Source organism: Malurus melanocephalus, unplaced genomic scaffold (assembly GCF_030028575.1).
Source record: "Malurus melanocephalus ecotype Western Australia unplaced genomic scaffold, MMel_1.1 scaffold_28, whole genome shotgun sequence".
In the NCBI taxonomy this organism is placed as follows: domain Eukaryota; kingdom Metazoa; phylum Chordata; class Aves; order Passeriformes; family Maluridae; genus Malurus; species Malurus melanocephalus.
In genome coordinates this window covers 989,379-995,107 of record NW_026623260.1, presented here as the reverse complement: position 1 = coordinate 995,107, position 5,729 = coordinate 989,379, and positions in this window count along the sequence as shown.

Below are 5,729 nucleotides of genomic sequence, written 5' to 3'. Positions count from 1 at the left end.
TATTTTTTTTTAAGTCTTTCCATTCGGGCTGTGAGCTTTTCAGGGCAAAAATTGCCTCTTTAACAATGTCATTTTCCAGCTCCCTCTTCACCAAGGTTTTCAATTTGGATGGGAGCTCTAAGTCCGATAATCATTCAGGACCACAATGTTTCTGGTTCAAAGCAGTGCTGACCATTTGAGCTCACAACTCCAAACTAAGGACTTCAGTTTATTAAAACCCCAAGTTTGAAGGTGTTTTTTGGTTTCTTTTTTCCTTCCCAGTTGCTCTGTGCACTGGTGCCCTRTTTGTTTTGCAAGCCTCTATAAAAAAGCAATTGTTTTTTCAGGGAGATGCTGTAAATCCTTTGCTTTTCAGGAATTGGAGCTATCAGAAATGATTATCTCAGTGCCTAAGAAATCTGCCATGTCTGCCCCTTCCCTTAATACTTACAAACATGTATCATGTTGATGAATTTAGATGGTCATTTAAAGGCAAATTGCTTGTCCTACTTTTTTGCTTCTTATTGATTGTTGTATAATTAACTGATTCATTTCGTTAATATAATCCAGAGTGCCTGTAACCCACTTAATCAGAAGAGCCYGATCGGAAGACTTGGGTTTAATTAGACTGCTCTAATTGCCCCAATGAAATGATGTTTCCTCTGTCCTGAGTCATTACTTATACAAGCCAGGTTTTTTGGTTTTATATCGAGATTTAATCACGGGCAGAGAGAATAATATTTTGCCTCCTGTCAAAAGGTCAGAGGTGACACATCCCCTTTTAGCTGGTGAGGCCCAGCAGGATCAGGGGCTTCCCATGGTCCAGAAGGCTGAAATCTGCCCTTGGATTTGCTCTGCAGCTCTCTGAGTGCTCTGTAAGTGTCTGAGCTTGGCAAGGAAAATTGTAACTGATTGTAAATTTCTCGCAAAAATGGACCTTCAGCRGGGCTAAACCAATTTGCAAAATCAAGCTGAATGAGGGAAGACATTTCAGCTTCCCATCTTCCCCATAAGAAAYGAGGGATGAGTTTTTGGAAGTGCCAATACAGCTTGACTCTGAGGCTTCCTAAATCCAGGCCTTTTCATATTCACAGGTTGTGTTGTTGGCTTTCGTGTGCTTATAAAGGTGAGCGAGATAAGACTGGCTAATTAGCTTGTAAACAAAATAGAACATTTTGCTTTGCATCAGATGAAACATTTTGGGTTGCTGAGTCAGACCTATGCATGTTTAAAAACATTCTGGCAAAAAAAAAAATTAAATTAGACGCGAAGGTGGTGCAGGGGAAAACACCCTGYGGGGATTGCCTTCCTCTGGAATGAAGGGCTGGCTCCTGAAAGCAGGAGTGGGGTGGGAAAATGAGCTGCTGATGGGTTCTCTCAGAGTAGGGGGATATCATTTGGTGGGTGAGCCTCTGGTTACAGGTACTCTTCAGCCACCCCACAAGCCTGGAGAGGAATCAGCTGATTAATGTCCAATTAGTGCCAGAGACAGTGATTAATGCTGGGTACAGCGACAACACAGGAGAAAGCTCCCGGTTCAGCCTCTGGAGGAAGATGTTGCGTTACCTGGAAGCCACCTCTATTCCTGCTGTCCCGCTGATSCCACATCCTCCTCCTTCCCTGTCACCGTCCCTTCTCCATCTCATGACCCCCAAGTCATGGCCTGTGGCTCAGCATTGTGTGGGGGTCTCTGCCCTCAAGGGGAGGGCAGCAGGATTTCTAGCACAAGGAGATATTTGGAGAGGGATGCAGCAAACCCATGAGGAAGAAACTGAGTTTTCTGGGGCTCAGAACTCACTGGAGCAGCAGCTACGGAGATTTTCCCCTGCTCCTTTTGCCTTTGCTGTTTTAAGGAAATGGGATTTTGTATGTCTCTTTTCTTCTTTTTTTTTCTGGTAAATAAACAAGATTAGCAAAGATTTATTTTTTTCTCTTCTAACAGTAATAAGGATTAGGTACCACTGGAGCCAAAGGAACAGCAGTCAAATGAACCTGAAGAAACAGTGAAAACTGGTATGGAATATTTGATGGTGAAGGGCCCTGAGAGGAATTTGGGTGGGGTCACCCAGCAGTGCCACCCCACTGAGGGACACAGAGTGCAGTGGGTGATGGAGGGTGTGAGGGTGGGATATGGGACAGCCCCTCAGCCTTTCCCTGATGGGCACAGCTGTCAGAGCTGGAGTTGTGCCAGCTCAGCCAGACATGGGATGTGGGGCCGGGGTGGGATGTGGGACTGGGGATGGGATGTGGGGCTGGGAGGGGATGTGGGGCCAGGGGTGGGATGTGGGGCCGGGGTGGGATGTGGGGCTGGGGGTGGGATGTGGGGCCGGGGGTGGGATGTGGGGCTGGGGTGGGATGTGGGACCAGGGTGGGATGTGGGGCTGGAGTGGGATGTGGGGCTGGGATGGGATGTGGTGCCGGGGGTGGGATGTGGGACCGGGGTGGGATGTGGATCAGCCCCTGACTCACATCACTCCCGGCTCGTGACTGTGTCCTTTTGGGGGATCCTCGTGCAAACGAGCGAAGAGCAGCAGCAGTGCCAGGATCCTTGCTGCCCATCTCCTGGCTCCTTACAGCCTGTGTGTCAAATGGCACCCAGCCCCAGAAAGGAAAAGGATTTTCCTCCCTGAATTCAATATTTCCAAAGCACTCAATGTTTCCCCTCTGAGGAATTGGCTCTGGAAGGGCAGATGAGCTGTCTCTGGTGGTTATGAGATGGGATCACAACTCCAGCTGGCASTAACTCCGTACGATCACACTCAGTTTCCCTCTCGTGGTTTGCAAAGGAATTAACTGGAAGGATATTTAATTACTGTCTCTAGGTGAATATGGCCAAGCTGTGCTGGCACAGAGGGATCCTCATCCTGCAGTCCTACTCCCTTCAGAGCTTCACCTGAGAAGGTCCAGGTGGAACTGCTGAATTGTGTTAAAGCTGTAGCTCTGCCCTTCCGCTCATAATTACAGATTTTCACCTCTGCTTTCCATTGCAGAATGGATGGAGCTGTTATAACCCTCTGAAGTGCCCTTCCATTAGGAGATATTTTCTTACATTTCCTCTCCCTCATGCTGTTTTCTGCCTGCTACAAAGGTCACAAGTTCTCTTGCACAGGACCTGTCCTTATTCCTGCTGGTGAGAAGCTGGATAAGAAGCCCCATTTCTTCCAAAACATTTCTTTAAAGTTTCCGTGGGGAGCTGGGGAAGGCCTGCATTCCACAGAAAAAAAAGGAGCCTCAGAAAGAGAAGAAAAAAAGGTGGTGAGTGTAAAAGAAGGGCAATTCTACAACTSAGGGAGGTCAGGGGAGAGCCACAGCATCCTCCAGGGTCTGAGTGCCACAGGGGTCCCAGGGAGATGTGGTGGTGGTGGGTGGCACCCAGAGAGTACCACAAGCTCGAACCTTGGCTGGAAGACAGGCTCTGTTGGATGTGGACAAACAATATAAACAATAARTATTTCTGGACTGCTTTTATTGCCTAATTCTAGAGTCCCTGAGGAAGATGTTTGGCATCCTCCCCTCTCCTTGCTTGTACTGGAGGGACTSAGTATCCTGCAGAGACAGCAAGGGAAATGACAGGATTATTCCCCATGGTGATTATCCTGTGATCTCTCAGGGCTGTATAAATGGGAGCTGATTACAGCAGAAAAGGAGTAAATTGTGTAATTAGAGAGGGGGAAGATGGGAGGACTTAACCTCTGCCTGAAGGTGCTGGTTTGGAGAGAAGAATGGAGAAGAGAACGCTGAGCAGAGTCTGTGCTGGATCTGGGGCCTGGCTGCTCCTGCTGCTYTGGGCCAGACCTTTGATCTTCCCTTCTGGAGAAAGAACAAGATATTTCTTTCTGCTGGAACTCTTGGGCTCTTTCTYTGTAGGAAAGTCCCTCGTGCATGCCCAGCTTGCCTCGGGCTTGCAGTTTGGTTGYCTGCTGAGGGGACTGGCTGCAGTCTGACACTGGCATCACCCCGAATGTCCCTCATTATGAACAGAAGAGAAAAGCTGTTTTCTGATTAAGATTAAGCTCTTTGCCTCCCCTTCCCCTTTTTTTATTGACCCACCCTGGCCTGGGCCATAAAGTGTGTCTGTTCCCATTGCAGGGGAAAAGCACAGAGCAGAGCTGCTCTCAGAGCCGTGGAGAGGGAGGCTGCTAATGCGAATATTATTCATGCCAGGAAAAATAGCCAATTACCTCCCTATAGAACCGCTCTCTGCCCAGTGAGCCAGTAATTGCAACATCTAACATTCATCACSGAGCTCTGAAAGCACTTGGGGAATAAAATACTGGCAAATGGATGGACTTGGAAAAGATGGGGGGAAAAAGTAAAGTTAAGAGATTCAGGGGGTGTRAAATGGCTGCAGGGAATCTATGGCCATTTACACCTCAATTCCTACAGGTGAAAGAATTTGGCTTTGCCTTATATCCAGTCTATTTTATGTTTTAAAGGTGCTGTTAATGTAGATGTTGGTTCTGTTGCAGTTGGATGTTTAATAAACTGCACAGTAAAATAGGATGTAACCGAGGTGGGGATACTGCCAAAGGGGAATTCTTGTTTAAGGAGGTCAGCTGTGCAACTGTAAGTGCACCAAGTAATTTTTAATTTGTTTCTCAGGTTTACCGGTGAAGCAACCAACCAAAGGGGAAATCCATCCTCTCCTTTTTCCTTTTCCTCCTTGGAGGCAGAAGAGAAGACAAAATCCTTCCAAGAGCTGCAGGGCATTGGRTATATTTGCTCTGCTGGACTGCACTGAAGGCTGTGTGGGATCTCATCCCGAGCAGGACRCCTTTCCCATCCGACAGTGGAAGRGTTAACTGCCCGAATCAGAGGACTTGGCTTATTTCACCGAGCTGTTTGGGGTTTTCCCTGTGTAGCCAGAAGGATAATTTAGCTGTGTGTCTCCAAAACGCTGCGGTTTTGCACCCTATAAAATGTCTGTCCTTTAAATTGCTGGGTGAGCACCAGCCCTCATTTATCATGTCACTGTGATCCATGGAGCAGCAGCAGCCTCGCTCCTTCTCTTTGAAGGAAAACAAATCTGCGCTGAAATTGCTGCTGCCCTGAGTCTGCTTTTTCACCCTGAGCCCTCACAAATACCCTTTAGGGTGCTCCGARGGGATTTTCTCTTTGTTCCATGAGTGCAGAAAACGATGCTGGCCCGTAATCGGAGATTTTAGGTCAGCCATAATGTCATGTACAATATTTGGAATGTCAAACCTGTCAGAACAGGTAAGCTTGGAAAAAGCCTCAGATTGTGACAAATGGAGACACATTTGTAAAGGGACAGCTCCTCCCTCCGCACTGCTCTTTCCTGGGCGCCAAGGGTCACCTCTGCTCCTGTCACAACACTCAGGGCTGTGATTCCTGCTGCCAGGATTCACTGCAGCCATGCCATGCCCATGCTCTTGTCTTCACACCTTTGTGTGGAGATGGCTCCCTTCATCTCCCTGCCAGCACTCGGGCTGACAAAGASACAAAAGGAATCTATTGCATATTCCTTTGGACTGACTTCCCTACTACAGTCTTACACTCTGACTCTTTTGTGGCCCAGTTTTTGTAGGCCAGTACTTCTTTTTACTCTTGCTTGAAGAGAACAGACCCGGCAGGATCTTTCTTAGGAAAGAAAAAAAATAAATTCACTTTTTTTTTTTCCTTCTTCTCCCCCAGTCCCCCTCTGAACAGCTCTACATGACACAGAAATTCATGATAAATCTCAAGTCCCCTTATTGCTATATATATGCACTATTGCTATATATATGTAC